A 22378-nucleotide genomic window follows, 5' to 3' on the forward strand; every position below is an offset into this window, starting at 1 on the left:
ATTGTTTTTTTTATTATTATTTTAATTTGTGTGTGTACTTCTAACATGTTTGGTTGGTAAATTAAATTTTGTAAATTCAAATCAGAGCGACTTCCGTGTCTGGAATGGATGTATTCTTGAGTCTAAGGTAACAATTATATTGTAAGATAACCTTGTTTGAAATGGGTTTGGCTAAAAGAAAATTTTGGTTTCGTCTATACTACTAGGTACTTGTACTATATTGACTGGGTTAAATAGAATGGCATTACTAAAAAGAGACTAAAATACAATTTTCAGTGACTAAAACTAGACTAAATGTCATCAGTTTTCGTCGACTAAAACTAGACGAAAATAGTCATGGATAATTCTGACTAAAATAAGACTAAAATGCTCAGACCTTTAGTTGACTGAAACTTGACTAGACTAAAAAGAGTATGAACGTGACTAAAACTAATAAAAACTAAAATGACAGCTTCACACAATGACTAGTCTAAAACTAAAATTAAAACAGGCTGCCAAAAACAACACCACTCAAATGTCACTTGGGCCATTTTTTCATGTGCTGTATGCGAACATGAACGAAATTAAAAACTATGGATTGCAACAACTCTATACTTTTAGTGTATGAAAAAAACTTAGACATTGTGCAAAATATCTTTTACACGACTTTTTTGGATAAATTAAGCATTAATTACTTATTGACACATTTATGCATTTACATTTTTTTTTTTTTTTACTTATTTACTTATTTGTCGTACTTATTGATATTTTTATTTATTTATATTTTGTATTTATATATTAATATACATTTTTATGTATTTATTAATGTATTATTTATGTATTAATTGATTTACATATTAATTTTTTTTTGCTCTGGAATAATTGCATTGCATAATTTGCCTTTACTGTAACGTTACATTTGATGCTGCTCTAATCTAGCATAATGCATTTTCTTCTTTTGTGCCAAACTTTTTTTTGGATGAACTATTAAGCAAATAGTTGCATATACAGTTTGTTTACTCATTGTAGCTGTGAGTGTTCGTGTTTTTTGTGATGGACGTGTGTTTAATTGTGTATGTCACATACGCCTTGCATTAAATCACCACAGAGTCACAATCATCAGAGGATCCAGACGCAGTTGTGTAGTCTTTGACGTGATTGTGTAACGCACAGCTATTATTATCTTTGAGAGGTCGAGATGACATGCTCTCATTTGAGGGAACAGATATTTGGAGCAGGAAACAGACCCATCTTGATTCATTTGAATGTTTAATGTATGTGCATGAGAGTTCAAATGAGCACGTGAGAAAACGTTTTGTCACTGCAGCTAATCTTATATTCTCTACTGTTTGACTAAAAATTCTTGCTCGCTCACAGGAAGTGATGTCACAAGTCTCGTTTCCTTCTGTTTTTGAGCTCAGAGTATTCTGAGTCAGCTTTAAACAATGACTCAATATGAAAGACTGGGAGCGAGAGGAAGTTCCTCCGGCCTGCTGGTCTGTGGACAGGCTATCGCTCCCTCTTGTAAAGATCAGAGATGTAGGTAGTAGTGTCAGGACTGTTCTCAAGTCAGTGTTTGTTGCCTATTTTAACCCTCAGACAGATGTCCTGGGCCTGTCTCACTGTCTACATAGACAGGCACCTTGTACGGCAGCAGTATAACCATCATGGAACCACAAGTGACTGCTTTGAAATGCTCTACATGAAGTTCACTCACATGAAGACTCAAATAGCCATTTGACTTTCGGCTGTGATCTGCTGTGGTCATTTTGATCAGCTCAGCATGAAAAGAGCTTTCCTGGAGCATTTCAGTTCTTGGTATTGCGACTGAAGTAAGCAATCAACTGTGGGTGGCAAGGCACTGTCATAAGAGCTCCGGGATAAAGTTGAGGACAGGCACAAGTCAGGAAATGGATACAAAAAATAAATAAATCCAAATGCTTTATCAATGCCTAGAAGCACAGTGAAGTCTATTATTAAGAAGTGGAAGGTATTTTGAACAACACAGACCCTCCCTGGATCAGGACTGGATGAAAGAGCCAGGAGGAAACTGGTTAGAGAGGTGACCAAGAGGCAGACAGCAAGCAGCTGCAGGAATTTATGACAAAGAGTGGTCATTGTGTGCATGTGACAACAATATCACAAATTCTCCACAAATGTGGCTTGTATGGGACGGTTGCCAGAGAAAAGCCACTCCTCAAGAAAGGCCACATGCAGTCACGACTGAGCTTTGCCAAAACACACCTTGAAGACTCTGAGGCAGATGAGACTAAAACTGAATTATCTGGCCTCAACACCAAATGTTATGTCTGGAGGAAATCTAATCCAGCTCAGCATCCAAATAACAGCATTCCTGCAGCAAAGCACGGAGGAGGTGATGTCCTGTTATGAGGTGTTTCTCTGCAGCAGGGACTGGAGCACTTGTCAGGATTGAAGGAAAAATGGACGAGGCAAAACACCGTCAAATTCTTGAAGAAAATCTGCTGTCCTCTGCCAGAAAGTTGTCAATGAGAAGAAGGTTTACCTTCCAACATGACAATGAGCCAAAGCACACAGCAGAACTGACACACAGTGGCTGAAGGAGAAAAAAGTGAATGTTCTTGCATGGCCTGTCACAGCCCAGACTTAAACCCCACTGAAAATCTGTGGAATGACTTGAAGACTGCAGTCCACAAACACTCACCGTCAGACTGAACTGAACTTGAGCAGTTCTGCAATGAATAGTGGGCAAATATTGCAAAATCTAGATGTGCAATGTTAGTAGGGACAAATCCCAACAGACTTAAGGCTGTAATTAAAGCCAAAGGTGGTTCAACAAAATACTGACACAAGCGGCTGATCCTTTTTCCCAACTCAGTGGTTCTGGTTTTATTTTTTTCTGACACGTTTTTTTCTGACTATATACTGTATATATAATTTTTTTTTTTTATTTATTTATTTTTTTTTTTTAACGAAATGTACTTTTTGGGAAATACCAGACTTTGTGTTTCTTTTAAACCTTAACATGCTGTTTCAGTATAGCTCACTAGATTTGAATGCTGGGTTTTACTTTTGCCACCACGATGTCCATACAGTTGTTAATTCTAAAATGGTGATGAGGAAATGAGGAGTGAAATCAGCATGTGGGTTTGTGGTGTACCAGCAGCAAACGTTTCTGATGAGGTCTCTGAATGGCAGCTGTGGGTTCCTGCTTTTATCAAGCGATTTTTAGAGCAAGTTCCTGTCCAAAAACACTTCTTCATTATCTACATGCTATCTACTGCTTCCGCTATTTATTTCATTTCCCTCACACTGACTTAAAACAATAATGATGCCTATATATCAAATATGCTGGATGTTTTGTGAGGCTCAGCCACAGCTTTTAACACTCCTGCAAAATATATGAAGTTTATTACTAAATGAAGCATATGACTCAATGTTGGCCGGCTGTACGGTGTGTGTTTGTAATCAAACAGTCCAGCAAGGAGATCATGCAGCACATTAAAGCATCGGTTTGCTTTTTAAGGAGGCCGTTGAAGGTGTGTTGGTGTTTGAGGGGCATTTGAGACCATATGTGAAGATCCATGTGAAAATGTCCCAGTCACCTGTACTTCCTGCTTTCTTTTCAGTCCATCTCTCAGTTTTTCCCTTTCGAAGACGGATTCAGTTTCCTTTATGCTGTTCTTTCTAGTCATCATTGTTTTCATGGTGAAGTGAAGGCCTGTAGATCAGGTCTTACTCTCAAAGAAATGCAGGGATGAGAGAAATAAACTCCACATATCCTGCTTATGATGGCTATATGCCAGTAATAATAAGCATTTTTTTTTGTCCTAGTAAAGAAACAGACACTCCGAGAGAACAGAAAGTGAAAGATTTATAGATGAGAGAGACGACTGTATGTCACAGTTATCATGCCTCATATAAATCAACTAGTTATCCTACAGCCAACTAGCAAGTTAGCAACTGCTTTATTATTTTATACGGTATATGTTTTACTATTTTAAGTTTCATTTTTTTACATGATCCCTTTTAATATCTTAGATTACATTTTAAGAACTTTTCTGTGCCTATAATCATAGAGAACTTTGAAATATCAGAAAGTTATGCAATTTTGAAAAAAATAAATGAATACTTTTACTAATTAATTTTAGTTATTTAATGCACAGCTATAGAGAATATAAATTTTTCTATTCATTTTAATTTTATTTAATATCTATTTTAATAAGAAACCTTCTAATACCTTTTTTACTGTTCCTATGATAATGGAAATCCTTGAAATATCAGGAAATTATACAATTTTGGACATTAATACATTTAATAAATAAGTGTATTCATTTAAACCTCTTTTATTGTTTTATTGTTTTGTTTTATTTCAATATTATTTCATTTTATTTTATTATGGATAGAAGGTAGACCCAGAAATGGTCAGACTAATGTAAATATCTATCCATTTTGTCTGTCATTTAAAACATTTCTGTTAAATATTTTTATTTTATTTTATTTTTATTGAAGGCAGACCAACATATTATCAGAATAATGTAAATATCTATTTACTTTATTCTGAGGTCAATTAAAATGTTATGCTCTCATTTTCATTTCATTTCATTTTGTTTTATTTTTATCATTAATTTTTTCTTTTTTCTTTTTTTGGCAGACCGCGAAATGGTCTCGTGTAAATATCTCTTGACTCTGCCTCAGGTTGTTTACCTTCTCGTTGTGTCTCACTGTCTCCGACAGAAAGTAAATTGGAGCAGCTCATTATCACACCTGTGCTCTCCTCCATCAGACAGACTGTCTGTTTTTGCTCAGCCTAGTTTCCGTTTCTCTAGAGTCATTCTGCCGAGTTTTAGTTTCCCATTAATATCATTAATCAAAATAAAACCTGTAGCACTATTTTTTTTCTCACATCTACCTCCCTCTTTTTATCGTTTTGCACTTCTTTGACGTGTCAAGGTGAAAAATTCCCCTCAAAATTGTTTTTAGCTTCTGCTCACCACATTCAAGTTCGGTGTAGTTTGTCATAACAGAAGAATTTTTAAGATTTTACTAATACTGTAAACATGTTTCACATTTGTATTTACCAACTGAGGAATAAACTTAAATTATTGTGTTTTGTAAATGCTCAGAGAATATGTTGCAAAGAGCAGTTTGATACAGCAAAGGTTGCAGTAAGGAAATATATATGCATGCTTTCAACAAACTGGCCAAGCGTTCACGTCTGCATTTTGCATAATTGCATAGAGTATATTTCTGGCCTGAGTAAACTTAAGCGTACAGTGCTTGTTCAAGTGACTGTGCCAGCAACATTTGCATGGGCAAGAACCATATTTTGTGTTTGTGTGTTGCAACTAGGCCTATAAGCTATGATATAGTTAAGTAATATCACACAATCAAGAGTATGATCGCTGATGTGATATTAACTTTATACAACAGTTCAAAAAACATGAGGTTAATATTGAGTGAATTACATTTTAGGTGCAATATTTTTTTTCCTGTTTTGCGAATGAAAATAGTTTCAAACAAAGACAGAGCAGAACATTTGTGCGTCTCAGAGCAACATGTTTTGTTCCTGAATGAATCTGTTTTTGAATGAATCATTTGAGTCAGTAATTCAATGATCCCTTCATAAAGACAGCCACTTGTTTTGTTTCTAAATGAATCGGCCGTTTCGAATGAATCGTTCTATGAATCACTCATTAAAACATGGACTCTCTGTCACCTATTGGCGGTTTTAGTGTCATATTTATTTAGTCATGACAGGCCTAAAACAGCCAAAGTATCTGCATAAATACACACTAAGTAAAATGTTGTTTAATTATCATTATCACAAATAGATTGAGATATCATTTATGTCAATATCGCACACCCCTGCTGATAACATCATCTGAAGTATTTAGAGGAAAAATCTTTTTTTTTCCCTCTTCCTCACTTGATAACAGTAGATGCAAGTGTGTGTGTGTGTGTTTGCGACTGCCGATAAAAGCCTTTAGCCGGAGCATGTTTGACATGATTGAACAGGATTGGCTGATAATGGAGAGGAGGAGGAGATGCTTATGTTCTCAGATGGTTTTATGTGTTTTCCTGTTCTGTGGTTTATGACACATGCACACCAAAGCAGCATAGGTTTATAGGTTTAGCAGTACTGCATTACAGAAACAGCTTTAAATAATTAACTGAACTGAAAGTGAAGTGAAAATAAATTCTGTAGAATGAAAGTATACAGTTGATTTATGCTGCCGTTTGGGTTGACATAAACTTTAGGTTACTGTAAACTGTAGCTTAATTTAGCATGTGGATGCAAATGTGGTTTCACTTCTCATAGTGACAATCAAGTTTGTCATAATTATTAACGACCCACTCTGTACACCTATGTTATAATTCATAACTGTCATTACATGAAATGCTCAATGTAGTAACCCAGATATCACTTTATTTTGTGTATATATTTTAGTGTTATTCTAGTATTATTTATACTACATTTACATTTATGCATTTAGCAGATGCTTTTATCCAAACGACTTACAGTGCATTCAGGATATTCCATTTTTTACCAGTATGTGTGTTCCCTGGGAATTGAACCCATGACCTTTTGCGCTGCTAACGCAATGCTCTACCACTGAGCTTTCAGTTTTCATTTTAAGTTTTAGTAATTTTGTTGTTGTTATTTATTTATTTTTTTTTTTCAATCTATGTAACCTACATTTATTTTTGTTTTATGTTTTAGTATCTTCAACTAGTTTTATTTCAGTTTGTTGCCAGCAGGATTATGTTAGTACTGAGATAATGTTGTTGTTTTTTTTTTTTTTATTTAGTTCTTAAACTGCGATTTAAACCATGCATTATTTTCTAATCCTTAAAAAGGTTCTGGCCAGCTGGTGTCATTTACTCACCAAAGCCAGTTTTTATTTACATTTGCTGTTTGGCGAAGGTCCAATTGGGCCCTGGATGTTTGTGAGAAGCAGTGTGTGTGTGTGTGTGTGTGTGTGTCTGTTTGTTTGTGTTCATACCTTTGCAAATGAATCACAGGTGTGTGTGTTTTCTCACAATTTGCCAAGGATGTCTATTTTTAGCTTCACCTAAAATACAAAACTGTGCTCGGCAGAAGGCAGGCGGCAGAGAGCAAGTGATTAATGAGAGCCTGTGGTTTTACCTCGCTCACCCTGGTTACACTCTCACACACTGCAGCACAGCCTACAAATAATCATACGCACTACCTATTAAAGGGGCCTTGCCATTAATCAGAAAACATCCTGGCTTTCAGCACAGATGTGGGATGCTCTCTCAAAGAGATTCGGCTTTCAGCTCGGCGTAGCTCTGACCCAGAGTCTAGAATCCCTACGCAGACCACACTGGTCCAGGTGCAGTGGACACAATGCAGGCCTTTCTTCCACTGGGGCTGTTTATGTGCAGCACGAGCAGCCAGCATCTGAGAGGAAGAAAGCAGAGGAAGAGACGGATCGCTGCTAAATGAAGGACAGGAAGTGTTCAGGGACTCTGGAGTTGAAGGCAGTATTGACCAGCTATAGATGGATGTCTGAAGGTTTTTTTTATTTGTTTTATCTGTGGTCTACTAACACAGAGACTTGTCTTTGATTGCAGTGGTGTTGGGCCAAAATGAACTTTTTGCCTCACCTGCTAGGGATGTAACGATTCACTCAACTCACGATTCGATTCAATTCATGATTTAGATTACATTATTTGATTCGATTCATGGTTGTTGTTTTTTTTAACAAAATTAGATTTAGGACAAATTATAAATTAAATGTCATTTTATTATTGCTTGGACAAATTGCTGCATGTTTCTTTGTGAAACTGAAATATAATGCTATAATAATATACTAATATAGCATGTGCATATCATTGCTCTTTTGTTGGTTTTGATTGCCTCTTGTCCTCATTTGTAAGTCGCTTTGGATAATAGTGTTTGCTAAATGACAAAATTTAAATATAATGTAAATGTAAATAACAAAGCTAAATTGAAAGTTTAAAACAAGCCCCAAATCAAATAAATAACACAAATAAAATAAATCTCTTCATATAAACAAAATACGGAGGCAACCACTGCATTTTTATCATGATCCAAACAAAGATGCTGCATACATGCAACATGAGCAGTTTTTAATCTAAATTAGATTGTGTAATTTCAAAATTTGAAGCAAAAACAGAATGGTTTGACTTCAGTTTTGTGAAACTGTACATAAATATCTGCATGAAACAGAAACAGCAGACAAGCTGAACAAGACGCAGATTCACTCTCTGCCAGCAGGTGGCGCTTAATGTGTTTTCTTGGTTTCCGCTGTTAACAAAGCAGCGCTGCACTTATGAACTTATAATATGCATTATAAAGAGGCAAGATAAAAAGAAAAAATACCATCTAAACTTTTCTAAAGACAGTAAGTTGCCTCCAGACATACATTCACATAAACTTATACCCCTAATTGAATCGATATTTGTTTAGCATCTCAACCAATTTGAATTGTCACATATTTAAATTGATTTTCAACTGGCTGGCGGGTAATCGTTCATCCCTAACACCTGCTGATGACAGGTGAAGTGAGAAAATTTCCCAGATATTGTAAAAAAAAAAAAATTACAATTATAAATATATTAAGAAATATATTAATATAAAATAACAATTGAACGTTAATATTTTATTTATTATAATATAATTTAATTTGCATTTACAAATATAATGTTTTATAAGTTCCAATAGGACTTTCATAAAGACATTGAACAGTATTTCATAACTATATTTGTAAAATTTTACAGTTTCATGAATAATTTCTTCAGTGTTCAATAATGAAGTTCCAGTTGGACTTTCATTAAGATATTGCAATGTATATTGCATTTTGCATTATTTTTTATATCTAATAGTAGTAAGTAGTAGATATTAAAATAATAGTATCATATTTGAATATCTTAACAAATAATTAATAAAAAGTCTAATATTAAGCTCAAATTCTTCAATCTCTTCATTCTCTTCAGTCTTCAATAGTGAATTTGCTGTTGGACTTTCACGATTTCTTTATTTTTTTTATTTAGACTTAAAGGCTCATCTTGCATCAGATCCGTGTCGCTTTCCCAGGCGTCCGTGTTGCCAAATATTATTTCGCTGTCACACAATATTCACTAATACCCGCATCTGCCTCCCGATGGCCAACGCAGAATCCCGGCTTTGTCTGTCCTGCTGTCATCAATCTATGATACATGATCAGAACACAGGCGTATCTTCAACACACACAGCGGCCCAGAGATATGCTTTTAGAACCTGATATTTCACTGAGAGAAAACAGATGCCCACTCAGGGAGGGAAACATACACCAGGGAAAGAAAATACAGTGAAATGGAAAGAAAACTGATTTGTATATGAGTGCTTGTTTATTCTCCTTGCTTCATGTTGATTCGGTAAGCATGTTATTCAAAGTGGGAAGTCAGACTGTTGGTATGAATGATTGAAGTTCTGGCCTCGTTTATGGGAGTTGAAATCAGGGCACTGAAGCCAGGCCGTTATTAGTTTCTTTGGGCCTGGAAATGACACACTCTAGAAGCGATATTTTGAGGCTCCCAGCAGGGATCTGATCAGCCTTGTGTTGGCAGCTTCCTGTCTTCTGCTTTGAATTGCCACATTTCCCCTCAGTGAAGCTGTTTCATGTGCTGTCCACAGACAAACATTTTGACCTGCTGCTCAGGTTGTACAGGTTTTACAGTGATGCGCTAACTAAAGTCTATGGAGGCAAGTGTTCTGGAGGGTTTAGACGCAGAAATGCATTTCAAACCTGTGTGACTTTACTTTTGAAACACCATAGGAGAGTCACACTTTTATTTTATTTTATTTTATTTTATTTTATTTTATTTTTTTTATTTTATTTTATTTTTTTTTATTTTATTTTATTTTATTTTAATCCATTTCCAAAAATTTATGTTGTTTTATAGTTTGTATTTTATTTGTTTCTTATAAGATTTTATAATTTTTTATTTGTTTTTTTTTTTGTTTATTGTATTGTTTTTGGTGTTTTTTATTTTGTAGTATTTTATATTGTTGTTTTTTTTACTACTTCTTTTTTTGTTTATTTTATAATTGCTTTTTATATTATTTAATTATTGTTTATAAAAGTGCTTACATTTTTGTCTTTTTTTTTGTTCTTGTTGTCCTTTTTAAAGCTTGTCAGCCACTACTCACGGTCTGCCTTTGTTTTACAGAAAACGGCATATCATTTTGGAAAAGAATAACTCTTTGAATAACACTTACATATATAACCTCTGTACAAAAATGTACAATTTGAACTGTAAGTTGTCCTTTTGATGAGGGATAACCTTTCTAGGCCTTCTGGTTATGGGTTTTAACAATGTAATTACTGTAGAAAATGACTGCCTTTTTTTTTTTCTTTCTTTTATCTGTATTGCACCATGCAAGTTCACTTAAGCAATTGATAGTTTAATTTAAAACCATTTATACCATTCATATAAGTTGTTTTTTATCTCTTATGAATGTGGGTTCATCCTGAATCACTGGGTCAAATCCACATGTGCGCATTACATGACTAAACTTCCATTCAAAGAGGCTTTGTAGAGTATTTACAGGTCCGTTGCTGTAATCCTGGTAAATTCCAGCCCTGTTTCGCTTGGATATATCACATTCTAATGGAGGTTTTAAATATAAACCCTGATCTCCAGTGGTAGAAGACTGTCTACTGGCAGAACAAGCGCTGCTGATTAGTGAGATTAGCCCAAGGCTGCGCACACATCCAGATACAGACATGAAACCACGCTGGTTTGTGTATTTCTCTGCTTTTTCTGAAAATCAGCAGTTGTTGGTTTTTGATTCAGGGATGTTTAGCATCTCAGTAGAGGCTGAAGGTGATTGGATGAGATCTCTAGGTCCATATTATGCATTCATGAAATAGCAATGGAAATGGCCTTTGCACATTTAATAGCACTGTTCAAATCTTTCTGGCTGTATAATTTATCAGTAGTGCTTGCTAAGGTAAGAATCATAGTATTATCATTGCTCATACTTTGCATTGGGAATTTGAAGAAACTCTTGACCCATCAAGTTTGTGCCATGCACATGAATGAATCTTCAAATCATGTTTTTTTGAGTTGCAGTGTGTTATTACTGTATAAAGCTATCATATGTAGGATTTATTTTTTTATTAAATTTTTTTAATAAAATTGCATATGTTTGAGAGTGGATTCTTCACTTTTATTATTCCTATTTTTTATTACATATATATATATATATATATATATATATATATATATATGTTAAAATATATATTTATATATATGTATGTATGTGTGTGTGTGTGCGTGTGTGTATATATTATTTTGTATACTTTTTATTGTTTTATTCTGTTTATTTATTTTGAGGGTGGACTCTTTACACATTTATTTTTATATTTTTACATATTACATATTTATTTTTCATTTTATTATTATTTATTTAGGTCATTTTTATTTATTTTTTTATTTGATTTAAGTTTGATTTTGTTATATTTTATTTTATATTTTTATTTTATTTTATTTAAAGTCTTTATAATTATTTTTAACATATACTATAACATTTATTTTTTCGATGTTGTAAACAAAAAAAAAATTATTGGAGTACATTTGTAGGTATTATTGTTCACACAGGCTTTATTCCATAAAATGGATGTAAATAAAGCTGACTTTTTTATACTGAAAAATTCATTTGGTGCAGAAACAGTTTTCACTCAGAACTCAGAAATTGCTTGAAGATTTCTAAAAAAAAATTACAAAACATTGGCAAGTCACACATTCAGTGTGAAATTTTATTTAACTTGAAAAATCATTTTTTTATAAAGTGTACAGCGGATCAGCTCCGTTTCTTTCAGAATGTTTCTGTGCTGCATTCAGCCCTCAGATCATTAGACCTATTTTGCAGTCATATCCAGAGAATGGAAGCCTTTTATCATGCAACTGAAGCTGAAATCAGTCTCGCAGAAGCTCAGCATGAGAGACTCTGACTGTGGAGAGCATCAGAGGAGACCCGCAGGAGGATATCTGGGACTGTTTGCTCCTCATCAAGAGCCACATCCAGAGTTCACGAGCAGGGCATCACCCGTGTGAGACCTGCTGCTTTCATCTGCTCTTTAAAGGTTACACAGAAATCTTCCTGCTCACCAGGGACGACAGAAACACAGAGAGGCTCGGAGACGGGCGTTTATTGATGTTGCGCCTCATACATTTCCATGGAGTATTTTTGATAGTGTTATATTAGTATTGCCCTCTTTGTGTCATTATATGAAATATGTGTTTCTTTTTGATTAGTGGAAGGATAAACTTGTATGTCAGCAAAGCCGGTCATTTTGAGAGCTGCTGTTCACCAATAACTGCCACTTTGCTGATTAACAGAAGCTGTATATATTTGTTTAGTGTGTGTGTGTGTATATATATATATATATTTATATATATATATATATATATATATATATATATATATATATATATATATATATATATATTTGTATACAGTTGGGATATCATATTTTGTAAAATTTTTAGTAAACAATACAAAAATGCTAATAATATTTTGTATGGAATAGTAATATAATGTAACACACACACACACACACACACACACACACACACACACATAAAATACAGTTATATACTTTATATATAGTATGTATACTTTTGCGTATTTGAACCCTTTCCAGCAATGACTATGATTCTGAGATCCATCTTTTCACACTGAGGACCACTGAGGGACTCATACGCAACTATTACAAAAAGTTCAAATGGTAACTGATGCTCTGGAAGGAAAAACGATGCATTAAGAGCCTGGAAGTGAAACATTTTGAATTTGAAGATCAGGGTAAATTTAACTTATTTTGTCTTCTGGGAAGACAACACTAAATGAAAAAAAAAAATATGATATTTAGGCAAAAAAATCTTCATTCTGTTCAGAAGTTTACACCCCTGGCTCTTAATGCATTGTTTTTCCTTTTGGAACATTGGTGACTGTTTACACCTTTTGTAATATTTGTATCTGAGTCCTTTAATTTTTCTCAGAGTGAAAAGATGGATCTCAAAATCATATAGTCTTTGTTGGAAAGGGACAAAGAAAAGCAGGCAGTGAACAACTATCACAAAAAAAAAAACAAAAAACAAAGCAGCTGTGGATGATCCAGGTAACAACAAAGTATTGAGAATCAAGCTTATATAAACTTTTGAATGGTGTCATTTTTATAAATTCAACTATTATTTTCTCTTGCACAGTTTAGCCCCTATCACACAGTAGTACCAGTAAATTGCCGTAAAATTACTGGAACGACTTTACCGGTAAATACAAAAATGTGTTGTTCGCACAAGCAATGACGTTCCGCCTTTTTACCGGCAAAGCACCATTTACACAAAATACTAGTAAGTACTGTGGCATCATTAACCAGAAATGACCTCTAAACTGCAACTCCCTGTGTTGTTTTTGTAACCATGGAACATACGCGGTCGGTGTTGTTAATGTTTTAATTTTTGTCAAACGTTCACATTCATGCAGCTGCTTTTGGTCCAGAGACATTGTATTAGACAATTTCAAACCTTTACTTCACACAGTGTGGTGTAAATGTGTCATATGCGTCAGTATGTTATGATTGGCCCAGGGTGTACACAAGAGAGTAGTATATAATCTAAATATAAATGAGGGTCAACAGCACATTTGAGTATGCACTCATAACAGGAAGCAAATCATGTTCAAATATATAGCATCACATACCTGGCATCTCCAAGGTATTTGGTGTTTATGTGCACAGAAGAAGAAGAAGAAGAAGAAAACCTTACCTGCTTCTAGTCAGAGAGTTTACTGTATATAACTGTATAATATAATCCTACACATAGCAAACATACTGAAATAGTTATCTTACTTATTAAACATATACTTTACATAAAACGTAAGACATATGCTTGAATTTACACATGAAACATGTAGTGGTACAGAAGATACATTCAGGGCAAAACCATGCAAAAACAGTACATGATGAAAAAGGGTGTAAGATTTGTAAAAGCCCATTTTTACTCCCTATACACAGTCACACATCTCTGTGCCACTCTTGAAAGCAGTTCCTATTCAACTGATAAGTGAACATCGTATGGCTGGCATTTCCATGGTGTTTGTTGCTTATTACCATGCACTGCTTTGCAGTGCACACAGATCTGGTGACCAGCATTGGCAACATTTCCTGGCATCTGAGGTCAGCTAAGCTCCTGGAACTGGTACATGGTCACTACTGCTCTGTTTATTTTCTTTATTTTACAAAAGAACAATGTTTTGTTGATATTGTAAAATCCATGTCTGGAGGGCAGGGACATTCAAACTATAAAACCAGCTGGCGGCCGTACAGATATCACCAATAGAAATCCTGCTGGATCAAGCCCAGGAGGAGGCCATTCCCCTAGTGGAGTGGGCCTTTACTCCTATAGGACGCCGTAAGCCCTCTGAAGGCTATAGCATCCACTATCCAGCAAGATAGCCTCTGCTTCATAACCGGCAGGTCTTTATAGTGTCCTCTAAAGCATGTAAAGGGCTGCTCTGAGTGCCGAAACGAGCCAGAACGCTCCACATACACTCTAAGAGCCCGGACCGGGCAGAGTGGATTGGGATCCTGCTCACCGTCTGAACTGGGAACAACCAGAAAGGTGATGACTTGTGCTTTGAACGCCGGAGAGCACTTTAGGCACATAGCCATGTCTTGGCTTGAGGACGACTCTACAGTCGTTAGGCCCAAACTCAAGACATGAAGCACTGACTGACAGTGCATGCAGGCACCCACTCTCTTGACTGACACTAAAGCCAAAAAGAGTGCAATCTTCAGCAACAGGGGGCGGAAATTGGCCAACTGGAGCATTTGAAGGGAGGGCCCCCCACGATGGACAATGGTTTTACATATTTACATATTAATAATATAAAAATATATCAAATGTATACAATCTAAAATTATTTAAATTCTATAAAATAAATATAAAAATAAATGATTTTACATTTTTCTAACCTGGTAAAAACATGGTTGGCATGGTCATCTTTTGTAAATTGAGAAATATAAATACATGATGCATTAACCTATCATGTTAAAGTGCCAATTTTACAGCCATTCTAATGAGATTTGGCCACTTTACTCATGATTCCATGCATGAGTAAACAAAAAGCTTGGTAACCCGCATGGTAACCCCACTCATTCTGGTTGCTAGACTGGATGTTCACCATAGCAACAGCTTGAAGTGCACAAGCGTGTGGAATCTGTACTCTTGCAGCTTTTCCCAGGTAGATAAATTGTAGTTTGTCACCCCTGTCTGTTCCTCCTCCTCCTCCTCCTCCTCATGTCTGTCAAGTGTGTTTCCTTTTCTCAGTCTTTATCCAATCCCTCCTCCCACTCCATTCCAACTCTCGCACTCATTTAAATTCATGTATGGCGTCCCCTGGAGGGGCTGCTGGGATTATATCACGCACAGAAGTCATCTCTGCGATGTGCAGCGATGCCGAGAGCTGTTTAAATTTTAAAACACCATCTGAATCTGATGGATGAACGGCTGGTGAATGTGAAGCGAATGCTGGATGGTGGCTGAACTATCCTGAGCTGTTAAATATATTCATTCCCATTACAAACAGCAACAGTGAGCTCAGTAGAAATGAGGCGTGAAGTCGATTTCTTGTGTAATTTGTGTGTTTGAAATGGTTGTGTTTAACATGGCTCATTCTGAGAGAGCTATTAAGAGGAAATGTCATTAGTGGCACTTGGTATCAGTGATGCTGTTGCTCATACCTGAACAAACCTGTAACACTACGCACTTCAGCATGTGACTATCCTGTTTGTGTTATGGACATGAATGCTACCTCAAACCCTGCTTGATTTTGACCCTTTGGACAATAAAATGGGTGAAACGTTGACACTAGAATATCATAGAAACTTGCTATTGGATTTTTGTTCATTAGTTTCAGAATTTAATGAGATATAATAACAAAATCAGAAATAATGAAGATTATATATGTTTAATTAAATGCACAAATAAATAAATGCATAAATATAAGCATAAACAAATAATGCATAAATACATAAATAAATAGTGGTCAATTGTGAACTAAATCACATTTCATTCATTCATTACTTATGAAGGATTTATTCACAAAGTAATGGATGAATGAAGTATGATTTGATTTAGTTCACGATTGAACACTTTTTAATACCATGTACAGTGTTTTTTCCTTCATGCATGTGAGTGGAAATGTGGAAAATCAGATCTAAAGACTCTTCAGTGTTCATTATCCTCATTCTCACTGTGTAAAGATCATTATTGCATGGCTGTCTGGAATGCTTGGTTCTGATTGGTCAGTTGTACACTAAACTATATAATTGACCATTGTCACTGGCAACCAGTTTCCTATTATAGCTGTGCTAGGTCATTGCTTGTTCTTAAATCACTTTGTTGTCTCTTTAAACATAATAAAATTATTTGAACTAATTTATTTATTTATACATTTATGCATTAGTTTATTTGTGCACTTAATTATGCATTTATTTATTTAGAGATTTAATTATTTATTTATGCATTTATTTATTTGTGCATTTAATTGTGCATTTATTTATTGATGTGTTTTAATATGTAGCCATTTAATAAAAGCTTAATTTCGGGGACTGATTGTCCAGTCATGGTTTATTTTGAGATAATGACAGGCTAATAAACAACTAACCTGAGTCTCTGTCTGTCTTGTTCTTCTCCAGGTATCGTTAAGCTGCTGCATTGAGCTCCTGGATTTCTGCTGCACCTCTTCATTCTGTGGACCTATAGAGAAGATAGATAGATAGATAGATAGATAGATAGATAGATAGATAGATAGATAGATAGATAGATAGATAGATAGATAGATAGATAGATAGATAGATAGATAGATAGATAGATAGATAGATAGATAGATAGATAGAGTTCTCAGAGAGAAGGAGAGTGTGAGACAGAAGGTTTTAAGGGTGAAGGAGAAATGTGATGGTTGGATTCCTCCTACAGCTCACCGGCTACAATGGACCAAATCATACACTGAAACATCACTGCTCAAGGTAAGGGCAACATTTCCTCAAAGTAGCTGGAAAAAGTCAGAGGGTTTTTTTTTTTTTTTTGTGCACTATAGGCATATTATAGTTTAAACAACCATTTTCCAACTTCTCCCTCACACTTGACAGCAGACAGTTTTTGCTACTGTACCTTTAAGACTTCTATCTGTAAATGATCTCTATTATGATAGCCTACAGTTTGTGTAGCTGCTAAATACAGAGTAGATGTTGATAGGTAAATATGATCGTTGTATATTGGCTCATGGTTGTGATGTCAGCATGTATTGATTTCTGAGCAATATACTTGCCTCTGAAATTTAAAATGATAACTTGATACAGACACATAAATTGTCTAATTTATGTTTTTAAGAGCCAATTTCATTCAGGCTATCCAAGCGTAGAAAGTCTGGGCTTGATTGTTCATCATATTGCATGTGGATATGAAAGCTGCATGTTCAGCACAGTCACACTCTCTGATCCTCTCAGCATCTGCAGGAATATTCAAAGGATTTTTCTTATTTTTGTTTTCTCATTGTTCCTGTTATTGCTGTTTTGCTGGAACAGTGTCTCTTATTATCAGTTACTGAAATGCTCCACAGAGGCCTGAAAACATGGAGACATTCCAGTGGGTTTTGTGCAAGTGTGTCTGTGGATAGACAATGTGTGTGTGTAGCATCCAGGACTTGTTTAAGGAGTGTGTGTGTGAGTGTATGTATCTAATCCAAAGGTTAAGAAGTGTGTGTCAAACTCAAGCAGGAAACCTGGCTGCACAGGAAAGGAAATAACCTATCAGCCGGCAGATGGGGGACAGCATGTGCTTACACTGCACAAACACACACACACACACACACACACACACACACACACACACACACACACACACACACTCGCTGTCTCCCCTTGTTCGGTCCCTCTGTCTCTCATCCACACTTGGGATGGGTGACATTTTTTGTCCTTTTGTTTATAGACTACCATTCAAAAGTTTGGACTGTTTAAGATTTTTTTTAAATGATTTTGATAGAAGTCTCTAATGCTCACCAAGGCTGCATTTATTTGATCAAAAATACAGTAAAAACATAAAATAAAGAATAATTGTGAAATGTTTTTACAATTTAAAATAACTGTTTTCTGTTGTAATATATTGTAAAATATAATTTATTCCTGTGATCAAAGCTGAATTTTCAGCATAATTACTCCAGTCATCAGTGTCACATGATCCTTCAAAAATCATTCTATTATGCTGATTGGATGCTCAAGAAATATTTCTTCTTATCAATGCTGAAAAAATTTGTGCTGCTTCATATTTTTGTGAAAACTGTATTTTTTTCCAAAATGAAAAATGATATAAAGAAAGTTCAAAAGAAAGGTATTAATTTGAAATATAAATCCTTTGTGACATTATAAAAGTTTTTAGTGTCACTTTTGATATATTTAATTCAATAAAATCAATAAAAACTTAAAAAAAAAAAAAAAAAAAAAAAAAATCTTACTGACCTTAAACTTTTGAATGGCAATGTATATTTTGTATTAAACAGCTGCAAAAGGTGATGTTGATTAGATGTTTTAATGCAAGACAAAAATTATTTTACATAATCAACCATGTTTTCTAGTTTTTCAAAGAAAAAATTGTTTTTGAATTTGAATCAGTTCATTAAAACTGATTCACTTAGCAATTGACTATTTTTACTACAGGAGTTTCATTAACAGTTAATTGGCCAAATACAAGCACACTTTGTGATATTTACAATATAGCTGGATTTTATATTGTCAATGAAATCAATGCGAATCACCCATGCATTCATGAACTCTAATAGAAACACACACATACACTCATAGTTCCTCATTAGAAACCCTCTTTATGTGGCCCAAATGCCAAGAGGAAGGGTCTGAAGTATTGTTCATCTATCAGGCTGGAGATTATTGCTCTGAATGGCCTTCTCATTCATTGCATTTGACATTTACAAGAGCTTTGCTTGTTCTCTTCTGTCATGCCATTTTTAAAATTAAAATGCATTCACTCGCCCTCATGTTGTTCCAAACTCGTATGACAGTCTTTCATCTGTGGGACACAAAAGAACAATGACCTGGCTGAATGGGGACCCAAAATGACTAATTGCACCATAAAAAATTGCACCCAAAAAAGACTTTTCACCAAGACTCCATTTTTTGATCAAAAATCCAATAAAATCAGTAATTTTGTGAAACAGTATTACAATTTGAAATAACACTCTTCTATTTGAATATATGTTAAAATGTAATTTATTCCTTTGGTGCAAAGCATCGTTACTCCAGTTATCCGTGTCACATGATCCTTCCGAAGTCATTCTAATACGCTGATCAACCTACGCACTGCTTATCTCAACATATTGATCTGGGATAGAAGAAATATTAGTATAATTTTACACATGTAATAAATAGCTAATCAGAGTCCAGCTCTCACTATAAGCTCCACCTACCCGAGACTGATTGTCTCCATTCAGGACTGTATGCGGGACAGGACAGTCACAAACAGAGAGGTAAACCAGTGGCATTCTCTGTTTAATCAGATGGCTCATTGTGAGAGAGAAAGAGTGTGTGTGTGCACATTTATGTGTGTTGTGTGTGCTGACATTTTAGCAATGAGACATGAAATCCATGCAGGAAACCAGGGGAGGCAATCCCAGCTTTGATTGGTCCTGAGCCGAGACACCACAGGAAATGATCGCAGACAGACATGAGAGATTGAGCAGAGTGAGGGGGAGAGACGTCTCGTGTGTTTTACCATCGTTAAAGATCCATGAACCTTCTGCATTCAGCAGGTTCAGCGGGTTCATGGAAAAGTTCCAAACCCATATAACACACTTCCTTTTGTGGGACATTCACACAATATCTACGCTGCTCTTAGTTACGAAAGTGAATGAGGATAGACAGTTACACTCTAAAAACACCTTAAAAGTATTATAAATATCCAACATTTCTAATTCTCATTAGCATTTTTTAATGAGAAACATTTGATCATCACATAATTAACTGTCATCATTTAATAAAACACCATAATTTAATGAAAATGCTTTAAACTAAAACTAATAAAAATCAACACAGTTGCATTAATCAGTTCCACATGGATAAAATGTCAAATGTTAGAAGTAAAATGAATTGCAAATGCAGCTTCAACTTTAACTTTTTTTCTAATTTCATGTACATTAAGTTATATTTTTCATCTAATATTTATATTTTATTCCAGTAAACTAAAATTATTTTTAATAGTTTTAGTTTAATGACAGCACTTTCATTAATCAATTCCACATGGGTAAAATCTACATTTAAAATTAGAAATAATTTTTATTATTATTTTCATTATTCTGTTTAATTCAGAAATATGTTAGATTTTAGAAGTAAAATGGATTGCAGCTTCAACTTGAACTTTATTTGAGTTAGATAAGTTAGGTTTTTGAAGTTTGAAAATTTTCAACTAATATTTATATTTTAGTTTATTTCAACTTGATTCAGTCAATGAAAATTATTTTTAATAAATTTACATTTTAAATTTAAATTACTTACATTTTTCTTTCTGGTTCCATATCCTGTTTCATTCAGAAATGCATCTGATTTTAAAGTAATAATGGGTTGCAATTGAAGCTTCATGTTGACTAAAGTGTCAAAGATTTGTGATTTTTGTCTCAGATTTTATTGCAGGTGTATCAGAATGTTTACCTCTTTATTTTCTCTGATTGGTCAGACGGCTGACAGTGGCCACACCCCTCTGTATGATGCCACCTCTCATGTGACCTGGCCTGCAGGGAAAGAGACACACACTCAGCCTGAAGGGGCTCAGATCAGTGGCCTCTTGTTGTGAGAGCAGGGTTTGTTTGTGTGTGTGTGTGTGTGTGTGTGTGAACAGGACAATAGTGCTCAGTGTAAATCCAGTGTGGCCCAGAATGTTATAGTTTTTTTTTTTTTTTTTCCACAAGCCAGTCCGAGCGAGAAACAGACTTATGCAACCTTAATCAACAACATGGCACTGGCAATCTGCTCCCACACGACACGGCAGGCTGCTAGTCTGTCAGGTTGAGAGCTGGGCATCTGGAAAGCGTCTCTGTGGAATTCGGCCCACACGCTGTCATGTGGCAGGCTGAGAATGATCTGATTCAACCTGCTGCGCTGTGTCAAAATAAAAGCTTTAGCGTCCTCTGAAAAGTTGTTAGGGATTAATCACAGAATAAATGGTTCATGTTAAGTATTATATTAATAATTTAAAGGATAAAAACCATCCTAAAAGTACATGAAAGTGGTGTATATGATTCCGAGTCTTCTGAAGCAATGCAGTGGTTTGTGGGTGGGTTCTTACACTGGACTCATGAATATTAATTAGCTTGTACTGGTGTTCTGTATTCTGTAGTGATGTTACCTACTTAATATTCATGAGGCAAACGTTAACCTTAGTGGTATTTACAAATTGATTGTCTGTATAAATGTGCATTGTAGGTGTTTTAGTGTCAGTATCAAGCCAGTTTTATCTTTGCGCAGATATTTTTACACTATTTGTAATTAAGAATACATTCTTAGATATAGACCTTAAGGGATGTCAAAACTGAAATTTTAGCATTGAAATGAGGTTAGCAATAAAATTGAGAAAAATCAGTTAAACGATTGAAACTGACTGGCAAATTCTCAACATAATTAATTTCTCCTGAAGTCAGAGTCAGTTGTTTATTACTTAATTCACAATCACAATTGATCATGTGACTTAATATATGTGTACACACACACACACACACACACACACACACACACACACACACACACACACACACACACACACACACACATGTGTATATATATATATATATATATATATATATATATATATATATATATATCTCCCAATTATCATGAAATAATCCTATTTATTTAATTATCTCTTTATTTACAGTATATGTGAAGTTAGTGTGCTAAAGTTTTCTCATCTGTAGGATTCAAATTTTATTCCAGTCAAATATCAATCTTTCAAAAACTTCAAGATCATCATTGCAGATTTTCATATAATGTACATCACTCAACTAAAGTATAAACCCTAGAATTATTCTGATAATCTTGATCTTCTTAAGATTAGTTTTTGTTCAGGGAAAAGGCCCTTTGATTTCATTTGAAATCACAGTTTGACGATCAGCTGTTGGATTTTATAATGTAAAATTGTATGTCACATCTGTCAACACACACCCATTTTCAAAGAAAGCTTCGGTAAAGTTTGCCAGATATCTATTTTCAAACTGTAGTTGGGTGTTTAACAGGGTGTCTGTTTGAAATGTACTTGTGCTCATGGAGCAGTTCAATATTGTTCCATGTTATTTGCCTTGGCCAGGTGCTGGGCCTCTTTCAGTAAA

General features: G+C 34.8%; 1 protein-coding gene across 2 annotated transcripts in view; it reads left to right on the forward strand.

Moving 5' to 3' along the window:
* The window catches only part of LOC109087158 (receptor-type tyrosine-protein phosphatase epsilon-like), a 73044-nt gene that overhangs the window by 24276 nt on the left and 26390 nt on the right, over positions 1-22378 (forward strand). For both annotated transcript variants that reach the window (XM_042768040.1, XM_042768039.1), the window contains exon 2: positions 16692-17021. The gene's annotated coding sequence lies outside the window, so the exon portion shown is untranslated. The remainder of the gene's footprint in view (positions 1-16691; positions 17022-22378) is intronic.

This window comes from Cyprinus carpio, chromosome A12 (assembly GCF_018340385.1).
Source record: "Cyprinus carpio isolate SPL01 chromosome A12, ASM1834038v1, whole genome shotgun sequence".
NCBI lineage: Eukaryota > Metazoa > Chordata > Actinopteri > Cypriniformes > Cyprinidae > Cyprinus > Cyprinus carpio.